This window comes from Humulus lupulus, chromosome X (genome assembly GCF_963169125.1).
Source record: "Humulus lupulus chromosome X, drHumLupu1.1, whole genome shotgun sequence".
Lineage (NCBI taxonomy): Eukaryota > Viridiplantae > Streptophyta > Magnoliopsida > Rosales > Cannabaceae > Humulus > Humulus lupulus.
The window spans coordinates 18,831,000-18,842,038 of NC_084802.1; the positions used below are offsets into that span (position 1 = coordinate 18,831,000).

An 11,039-nucleotide genomic window follows, 5' to 3' on the forward strand; every position below is an offset into this window, starting at 1 on the left:
AATTATATTATTATATGATGGTGAATGCATGCATATGGGCTCATGTGTTAATTATAAGGGTATTTTGGTAATTTGGCCACTGTGGGCGTAATTGTATATTTTGGGTGCATGGTTGTGATTAATTAATATAGCCACATTATAAGGTGGATTGGTTCGAGCTAATCGGCATGAGACGATCATGAGATGTAAGTGTTCGGTCTAGTCATAACGGGTTTAAGTCCGGGGCTCGGGGTGAGTCTCGGGGTGAATTTAATGATTAGAGTGTTACCGGGAATTAAAGGGTAATGGGGTATGATTTATTGGTATTTGGGAATATTGAGATTAGCGGGAATTGAGAAGCGTTAATTATGATTAACGGTGTAAGTGGAAAGTACCAAATTTACCCTTGGAATGGTTTTAGAAGCCTTTAATGACTTAAGGGTATTTTAGTCATTTGGAAGGATTTATATTATCCTTTAGTTGGCTGTAGAAGGTTATAGAAATAACAGAGCCAAAACAGGGGTTTTCATCTTCAACCCGTACACCATCCCTCACCATCTCTTCTTTGGAGTTTTGAGCTCAAGGTGGAGAAGCAAGCTAGGGAGTTAAAGCTTGGGGATTATAGATTGAGTTCAGCCACTGGGAAGGATTCAAATCGGTTTAAGGTAAGGAATTGAACCTGAGTTTGGGCCATACTCTGTTTTCCTTTTGGTTTTCAGCCTATGTTCTTGTTGGGGATAGTTTGGATTCAAGGTGGTTTTGCTTGATGTTTGACTTGAGTTTTGGTGAGGGTGAGTTGTAGATATGTTTGGTGGTTGAATTAGGTGTTATGTTGGAGTTTGGGACAGGTATGAAGGGCTGGTTTCAAGGGAAAACGCAGGGAAAAGATTCAGGTGCGTGCTGTCTTTTTGCTGGTCTGGGTTGAGCGCCGCGGCCCTTGGCGTCTGGCAGGGAGGCCCTCTCTGTTTGAGGGCGCGCCGCGGTGCAGCTGGGGAGGGCTGCGGCCCTTAAGGTCATTTTTGACCAAAATGGTGTTTTAAGCTTGGGGATTCAATCCTTAGGCCTCGGGGTTGTACCTAGTACCCGGTTAAGTGGGGATTGATGTCCCGGAGGCTAGATATTGGTTTGGGAACTTATGTTGATCATTTTTATTGATGATATCTTATATTTGGTTATGACTAGGTGACCGCTAAAGGACTAAAAGTTGATCGTTCTCAAGGGTTGTTCTTTAAATCATTCTAGCTCGAATCTGAGGTAAGAAAACTGCACCCTGTGTATATGTGACATGCATGGCTATTCTTGATGCATGTGGGTTGATTATTAAGTATGACATGCATGGCTATTCTTGATGCATGTTGGTTAATTGTTGAACGTGACATGCATGGCGGTTATTGGTGCATGTTGGATTGTTGAGTATGATGCATGTGATGCACGAGAAAGATGTGATTAGGACATGCTTTGTATACTGGGTATGATGTTGTTCAGAGCTTGAGCCTCTGTGTTGTGCATGGACCTAATTGTACTAGTACTTGTTAAGTAAGCATGCTGAATGCCTTGGTTATGGATATTGGATATGTGATATATGTTTGGTGGCATGGCTTACTTGTGTATGGCGCTGGCTTATTAGTCAGAATCGGCAATGGTGTCAGATCCGTCTGTGAAGCTGTGACTTATTAGTTAAGTTCACAACGGACTGAACACTGGTCGAGTTTCACCGACCCAACAGTCAGAAGTGGCAGTGCGTTGTGAACGCCGGGCCAAATGGAGATTAGATCTAATCGAGGTCGGCATTGGATGACCCATATAGGGTATCAGTGCTGGACCGACCGGAAGGTCAATGAGAACTATAAGCGCTTACCTGGTCTAAGACCAGATGATTTCAGCCAAGGTATATGACCCCGGTGACTGTTTGTCACATGGCTGGGGGACGCTGTCCTTAGTTACAACTCTAGAGTCAGGAGGATGGTTATGTTGGTGACTATCACCATGCACCTATCCTGATCAAGCTTATGAAGGAACCACCTATCAATTGAGTTGTACCCATTTCTGTGACTTTTGGCTATTGTCACCTATTTGATTAAGCTGTTGGTCCTGAATAACCAATACAATTACTATTGATATTATATCATGTTATCTGTTGATATTATATCATGTTACCTGATGATATTACGTCATGTTATCTGTTGATATTACGTCATATTATCTGTTGATATTATATCATGTTATGTGGTGTTTTCTTGCTGGGCTTCGGCTCACGGGTGCTACGTGGTGCAGGTAAAGGCAAGAGGAAGTTGGACCATCTTTGAGTTGGAGAGCTTAGGTGATGACGTGTACATATGCAGCTGCTCGTCCGCCACGACCGAGGTTTAAAGTGGAACTAGGGTTGAACCCTGTTTTGCCGCTTAAAACGGCCTGTTGTAAATATTTTCTGTAATAGACTCTGAAATTATATTTTCGGGATCCCAATGTATATATTAAACGTTCTAGTGAAACGTTACATCTTAACCAAAGTTTTTACTCCCTAAACCGCTAATCATACTTAGTTCATGATTTTGCCCAAATGACTCGGTTAGCGAGTTTAGCACTGTTTACAAGGCACACCGTAACGGTCCCTGGAGTTTGGGGCGTTACAACTTGGTATCAGAGCGACCCAAGGTTTATGGTTCCTGAAGACAAGCTGGGCATGTACACTCATCACTGAAGATAGCTTCACTCAAGGAATGGTAAATATTTCTGTAGCTATGTGCATAGATGTTTGAATAAAATGTGAATGCTTTACCTGCACATTGTATTAGGGAGCATGAGATTCTGATAGAGCCTGGTTCTTGACTATATGATTATATGCTCCGTGAATATTTATATGACTGTGAACATATGATTGCCTGCTCTGTGAATATATATGATTGTGTTATTTCCATGCTGGGGTTGGAGGCATGGTTTGAGTATTGGAAGAGCAGGGATTATGAGTATGTATGAATGCCATGGGCATGTTTGTAGCACTGCAAGTGGTTTATGATTGTGGTGTGGTAAGATTTATTCCGTGGGGGAAAGCCCTTGATATGCTTATTGTGATTAATGGATCAAGTTATTGACAGCATATTGAATCAGCAGGTTTATATTCAAGGCAGATTATGAGGCCTGGTGATAGTTATACAGGGGCTGGGAGTTACAGCCAGGGTATCAGTTCTTCGTCTGCATCTCTGAATGTTCAGCAGACGCTTACAGATTTGCAATTAAGATTGCAGAGGCAGGAGGAAGAGATCAGGTATTTGAAGCAACAACGGAGTCTGTTGGGTAGTACCTCTTCCTCTCCTATGCCAGGGGTGGCATCAGTTACAGCTTAGCCTAGGGTTGAGAACAGATGGGAATTTCTCTGTGGAAGATTCCTAAAGTTTTATCCTCCAATCTTCGAGGGAGGCCTAGATCCATTCAGAGCTGAACAATGGATGGGCATGATCAGCTCCATTCTTGACAGTATGGGATTGGTGGGTCACGATAGGGTGATCTGTGTTACATGTGTACTGCGGGATGATGCCCGGACATGGTGGGAGGTAGTATCCCAGACGCGAGACACAGCTGTGATGGACTGGAAAGAATTTAGGCAGCTGTTTAATGAGAAGTATTACTGTGATGTAGCTAAGACTGCTAAGATGAATGAGTTTCTGAACCTCGTTCAGGGTAATGCATCCGTGACCGAGTATGTTACCAAATTTGATGGGTTGGCCAAGTTTGCCTTAGACATGGTACCCACAGATATAGCTCGCAAGGAAAGGTTTATTCAGGGGTTGAATCCTGGAATAGCTCAGGGCATTAGAGTTGTCCCAGTGTATGAAGTCTCTACCTATGTTCATGTAATGACCCACTAATCTAGACTATTTGGACCATTAACGAAACTATACATAAAATTTACGTTTTTACGAAAATACCATAATTTATTGAATAACTTGCAAAATAAGAGTTATTTACAAAGTAGATACCAAAACGGATATGGGATCCCATTGTCTTTAAAACAAAAACATAATTTAAAATAATAAAACATTACATAATTAGTGCGGAAAATACATATAAAAAGACATAAAACCGAAACTACATCCTCGAATCGATTAACGCTCGGCCCCTTGACTCCATTCATCATCGATACACATCCTCCAAGCGTCACGAATCTTACCGCCTCTAAAGCTTATTTTCCTGCACATAAAACAGAAAGGAATGAGCCTAATGCCCAGCAAGGAAAATCTAACACAAAATCATATACATAATTTCATAAGAAAACATAAAGACTTAACATAATACATATAACATACACTTATTATAATGGCCATTATTACTTGGGGTCCCATAGACTAAACAAGCATATGCCCATGGGATTAGTGGGGTCCTACTAGCTAAGTAGGTCATATGCCCATAACCCATTTGGGGTCTTGTTAGTCATATGGGTCATATGCCCAAGCCTACAAACATACACATATACATATCATAACACTTTTAATAACATAAAACATATAGATAACATAAGCACATAACATGTTGATTCTAGCCTATTTTCCTTACCAAAGTTACCAGGATTATGGACTGAGTTGGGACTTTTGGAACACTCCTAAAACTATAAGAAATAGTGAGTCTAAAGAAAGGAGATGAAATGAAAGAGATGGAAAGACTAAACCATAAAAAAAAACATACTTACCGACTTATATGCTTAAGAGCTTGGATTCCCTAACCAAAATAAGAATAAGGTTAGGGGACTGAGTAGAAGGTTTTGAGAAAGGAAATAACATAAAATACAGAAAGGAACTAGAGTTTTGGGTTTACCTCAAAGATTGCAAGATCAATCTAACCTCCACCGAAATACTGTAGAACTCACTTCCCAAAGTGTTTGATAAGCTTATGGTGTTTAAGCTTATAGTTTTTCCCCCAAACCAAGTGTTTACACTCTCACACTCACTTAACACTAGCAGCTTCTGAACTTAGAGAAAATGGTGAATAATGGCTGGGTACTAGGTCCTATTTATAGAGTTTGGGAATGAAAATATCTTGATTTTACTTGAATAAAAATAATGGCTTTTTAGGTTAAAATCATTTGAATAATCGTTCAGCAGAGGCTGAAGACTCGTTCAAAAGATGCTGGACTGTTGAAGGAGTTTGAATGGCTGAAAGGAAAAGAATTCAAAAGTATTTGAAAACATGCTGGTGGAGGCGATATATCGCCCCCTATAGGCGATATATCGCCTGGACCATTGTTCCCGAGGCGACCGTGCATCGATTCGTGTTTTCCGTATCTACGTGCTGCGATATATCGCCCCCTATAGCTGCGATATATCGGCACATGCTGAATATTTAAACACGAATTTACACATTTTTAGCTAAGTTTGAATGGAGTAAACAGCCTTGACTAAGCCTTTAACGTACTCAAAGCTGCTGACTGACCTTATAACATTCAAACTTTACCCTTATTTAATTTAATCCTCAAAAATACTTAATCCTTAATTACCATTCATAACATGTGCTTAAAATCCTATTGGTTGATGTCTAAACCTTATAATATAATAAATATAACCCTTAATATCAGTCACATTAATCAAATCTTAGGTTATACTTAATATTCTTAAACTATAGGTTAAACTTAGAAAATCTATAAGTACTACTATGAGTGTCCAAATAATTCCCGGTCTGAACCAAAAATCCATAGTAACAAAGATAACACTAAACATACTATAATACTGCTAAACAATTAGCTAAGTAAAGTTCTTGGACTCTACAGTTCAGGTGGTAGAGAAGGCTCTTGCTGTTGAGAGTATAGTAGTTGGGCAGCATTGTGCTGGAGAGCATGGAGCTCAGATGGTGGTACCTCCACCTATTAGAACAAGTAAAAATGAAAGCTGGAAGACTCGTCCAATATGCACGTGGTGCAAGAGACGTCATTTGGGAAAATGCCGAGCAAAAGCATGTTTTGCATGTGGTATGGTTGGGCATATTGTGAAGAGGTGCCCCGTGTTAAGGGATGAGCAAAGGGGGATAGACAGCTCGATTCCAACTCGAGTGTTTATTCCAGGGCAATCAAAGTCTGAGACCAAGACTAGTTCCTCGGGGATGACAGGTCAGTTTTCTAGTTCTGAGTTTTGAATTATGCTGTTTGGCTTTGGCGCCATGTTATTCTTTTGTTGGTATGTATATAGAGAAGGGTGTATTGATGGTATATGTAGATCACATGGTTATGTTGTGATGGGAAATGTAATACGGTATTGGAAATTTAAGAGATAAGTTGAGTTATGGCAAGGACTCATCAGGGATTCTGATAAAGCTGGTTATGACAGGCTTTGGTTTGATCCAGGATTTGGATTGGTTAAGTAATTAAAGAGCAGTCTTGAATGGCAAGGAAAGTGTAGTAATTCTTGGCTTGAGAGTGGAGAGCCTTGTGTTGGTTAGTTTGGTGTATGGTTCTGTGTGCTTATGAAACTTGTAATGAGAGCTGGAGTTGTGCAGGGAGATGCATGGAACTCTTGGCTAGCGTGATGGATATCACCTGGATTGTACCAGTGAGATCAGGACAAACTGGATTAGTTTGTGGGTTCTGAATGTGTTCCCAGGTGGTCTACCAGGGCTCCTTTTTATGAAAAGAGACTAGAATGGTGATTGGTTTAGTACCAGAAATAGAATCAGATGTAAGTATTATTTTGAGTGGCTCAGTGAAGTTATAAGAATTAGAGGGTTAGTTGCTGAGTAAGATGGAACCCTTTAAGGTGGATCTTGGATCTGGTTAAGACCAGTTAGAGGTCAGAGAGAGAAAATTATGTGAAAGATTGTGTTGGTATCAGATTAGAGCACTGTGAGTGCTGAATATATATTGAGAATTGGTTTGATGCTAAGTGTTTGTGAATCAAATGAATAGTGCATTCAAGGGTAGACTTGAATGGGATTTATGATCGTCTTGGACGATGGTATAGTGGTGTTTTCTCTGCGGAGAATTGCTAAGAATGAAGAGTGCCTTGGGGACAGGAGTGTCCATGGATAGTAAAGATATTTCAGGTGCCTTGGGGAGAAAGTGCTGGGTCTTGTATAGACCAGGATCAGTTAGAGGATTGTTATGACATCCTAGTGATAGAGGAAAAGTGATTGCCTATGCAACATATTGATTAAAGAATCTGACCAGGACTGGGTAGAGTTTCTGGCGGGCCAAGTGGCCAGTTTATTGTTTGAGATTATTATCTCAAGAAAGATAAAAGGAAAGATGGTTAAGTGAGCCACAGACGGGCAAGATTGAATGGAAAACTTTAGCTGGATTGGCTAAAGGTTGTATAGTGACAGATATGAATTTATGGTGATATAGAGATCGGACTTGGGATCCGATGGACATTGAGATTAACTGAGAGATTCTGGATGAATCTCATGCTATTCTTTTGTTCGCTTCATTCAGGCATCATGAAAAGGTAGCAGGATGTGAAAGCTTTATAGTGATGGCCTGAGATGAAGAGGGATATATTGCGACATGTGTAAAGTTCTTAACCTATTAACAGGTCGAGACAGAATATCAGGAAACAGCAAGGCCATTACAACCTTTGGGTATTTCATAGTGGGAATAAGAGAGCATCGCAATGAGTTTCGCGGTGGGATTTCCAGGGTGATGGATCGGTATGAATTGGCATTAAGTCATTGTGGACTGGTAGTCCAAGTGAGTTTATTTTATCAGCAAGGGTAGGTGAATAGTACATCTTATCAATATTTGAGTCTCCTTGTGAGAATGATAGAGAACCTTCATGAACTCAAGGTCTATCTTATCAGATAAAGACTTTATTGTGACTTCCAGGTTTTGGAAGGGTTAGGAAGGCGATGAGTATATAGATGGAACTCAGTACAGCTTATTACTCTCAGACTGATGGTAAATCAGAGAGAGAGGGTTATCCAATTATTATTGCAGGAACATCTTATAAGATGAGTGAGGAAATATATATATATATATATGTCTGGATCCTGAGGTGGTTCAGGGGATTTATGAGATTGCTGGAGCTTGAATTTTGGTTGCTCATTTCTCAGAATAGATGGAAAAGAGTTATTGAATTGAAAAGTAGGAATGTGGAATTCCAGGTAAGAGAATGTATCTTCTCTAAGGTATTACCATGGGAGAAGGGTGAGGAATTAAGATAAGTCAAGCCCTAGTTTGTTTCAGCAGTTGGATCCTGATTGGGTTTGAGTAGGGTGACTCTGAATCAGTTTACTTTTGGCACTGGCGATTGTACACAGTGAGTTATGTGCTTCCATGCAGTGGGCATGGGCCGAAGGAATTTATAAACTGAATTATGAGAATCTGAAGGTTAGGTTAAGTATTTCGGTAAGGAATAGCCAGTTCAGATTGTGACATAAGTAATGAGATTCTATTGAGTAGACTGTACCTTGGGTTAAGGTAAGGCTATAGAAATACTGAAGTCAAGGAATGACTTAAGGAAATTTATGTCAAGTGTGTGGAATTCTTGTTCCGAGTCGTTGAGTAAATTTCGAGGATGAAATTTCTGTAAGGAGGGGATAGTTGTAATGCCCCAAATTTCCTAATAAGGTTTAGGACATTGATTAGGAGGCCGGGAGGGCCATAATTGATTTATTATGGTATTTAATGATTATATGCATGTTTACGTGAATTATATTATTATATGATGGTGAATGCATGCATATGGGCTCGTGTGTTAATTATAAGGGTATTTTGGTAATTTGGCCACTGTGGGCGTAATTGTATATTTTGGGTGCATGGTTGTGATTAATTAATATAGCCACATTATAAGGTGGATTGGTTCGAGCTAATCGACATGAGACGATCATGAGATGTAAGTGTTCGTGTAACACCCTCACTTATTTTAGTTAAAAAACCATATTTGAGGTGTTACGTTTTAAAACTATATCGTAATTTATTTCTGCGGAAGTCTGGACATTTTTTTTTTTTTTTTTTTTTAAAACTTGAAAACTTATTTCACATTATTTACATTAAACATAAAGTGTGTCTCAAACATATTATACATAAGTATTAAATAACCCAATTTATTTTCAAAACATAACTTCACACTTTATTACAAACATCTCACTGATAACTGAAATAACCCACAAAAAGGTCGATGTGTTCATATGTACAAATCAGGGTCAGGACCATGCTTCAGTTCTCCTCATATCATTCACATATTTCTTTCTCTACCTGCAACACAAGACAACTGTGAGCCTAAAGCTCAGTAAGCAAAGTAATGCATGCAATGCTAATGATTACCCAATATCAATGGACATATACAACTGCTTTTTAAATTTTGGGCCCCTTAATATTGTGCACACTGTTTGAATTGGTCAATGCCTGCAGGGCTTGTTACACATATAATACAAAATCCCATGGGTTCTCCTCCGGCTAGCCTTCACCACAGCAGGGCACATTAAAAACCTTATTCCATCGTTGCCCCGTCAGGCTCAAGAGTTAAGGCGGCCACACACTGTGGTGTCAATACATATAACAATAACTCATATGGAGGAGAAATAAAAACGGAAATATGGCAAACAATATAATTGGTTCACTAAACCTAGCCCAAATTATTGGGCAGCCACTATAAGCCTACTATAGGCCTCCGTTTACACTTAATAACACTTTCATTTGCCTTTTCAAAACAGTGGCACTGAACTTAAACTTCTTATTACAACTTTCTTTTATGTTGCACAAAACTTGCAAAGGCATCATATAATTAATCATCATAGTATCATGCATGGTCTTATATCATATAATAATTTACCATATCACTATTATGCCATGCATACAAATTTATGATGAAGTGTCACTGTATGTTAATACCACTTACTCACAAAATATTCATATAATGCATACTTTCACATAACACATAATTCTTGTGTTGCAGTTGAGTACTTTACTTACCTTTTGTCCACAATATATTTCACCGTGTAACAAGTGATGTCTTAGGTATTGATGTGCTTATCTTGACAATAGCATGGATTTCTCATCATAATGATGGCAGTAATACATTGAACTCTCATTTAAAAAATACCCATAAGACTTCATATCAAATTTCATACCCAAAACATGCCTAAAATGCCTTAAACCACCTAGATCGAGCATTAGATTTATCTTAGACATTTGGGGAAATTTTGACAGAGTTTCCCCTTAATTTTAGCTATCCTCAAATATCAAAATACACCAATAATCAACATCAATTAACCTGCCATAACCATATATCCCAAATACCAACATGATTCATCATAAAGTTATCATATACCGATTTTGATAAAATTCTTATCTCCTAGATCATCACCCAAATTAAATGAGTCTCCACATATATTCAAACATTTATAAACATATATACTCTCTTATAAACTCAATCAAATAACCAAAAATCATCTTGTACTCCAAGAACCCCAAAAACCTCATAAAACACAAAATTTCACTTACCGAGCAACTTTTCAGCGAAAACAATCTCTTCAAGCTTTTCTAAACCTCAAACCACTTGGAAACCCCAAGAAATATCTTAAAAAGGATAAAACACCATATATAAGTTCTCAGAAAAATTCAAAAACATAGTTTAACTTCCAAGTACAAGAACTTACCATAAAAAGGCTAGAACTAAGCTTAATCTACTTCTTTGGCTTTGCTTTCACTTGGATCTCCTTAGAATTTCTTCAAACCAGCCAAGAAATGGTTTTTGGTTTTCTTTTCTCTCTGTTTTTCAGAATAATGGTCGTGCAAAGTGATAAGGTTTGATGAAAATTCCTTATTTTCAATGATTTAGCCTTATTGTCAAAAGTTGACACCTTTCATCTCATCATTTCACCTTTTGACTTATGAAAACCTTATCACTTCAATAATTTCGACTTAATCATCTGCTAGGCCTATTATCCTTATGTGTAAAACACTCACACCAAACCTTAGGTCCATATGACTTCATACCCAATAGTTATGCTTACCCGATCGAGCGTAGCGCACTTATGCTAAGCTCGTTTTGACTTTGCATCAATACCACTGATTATGTATACCTCCCATCAAGAATTGATCTAATGGTTCTAAAACCATTTTTACATCATCAATGAGACCT

At 38.7% G+C, this 11,039-nt stretch overlaps 1 long non-coding RNA gene across 1 annotated transcript; it reads right to left on the reverse strand.

Moving 5' to 3' along the window:
* Nucleotides 1–8,890: 8,890 nt before the first annotated feature.
* On the reverse strand, nucleotides 8,891–10,690 carry LOC133804774 (uncharacterized). Its single transcript, XR_009878619.1, has 3 exons — nucleotides 10,555–10,690; nucleotides 10,400–10,474; nucleotides 8,891–9,151 (listed from the first exon to the last, which is right to left on the reverse strand). It is a non-coding gene; the product is annotated as an uncharacterized LOC133804774 (long non-coding RNA).
* Nucleotides 10,691–11,039: the final 349 nt, after the last annotated feature.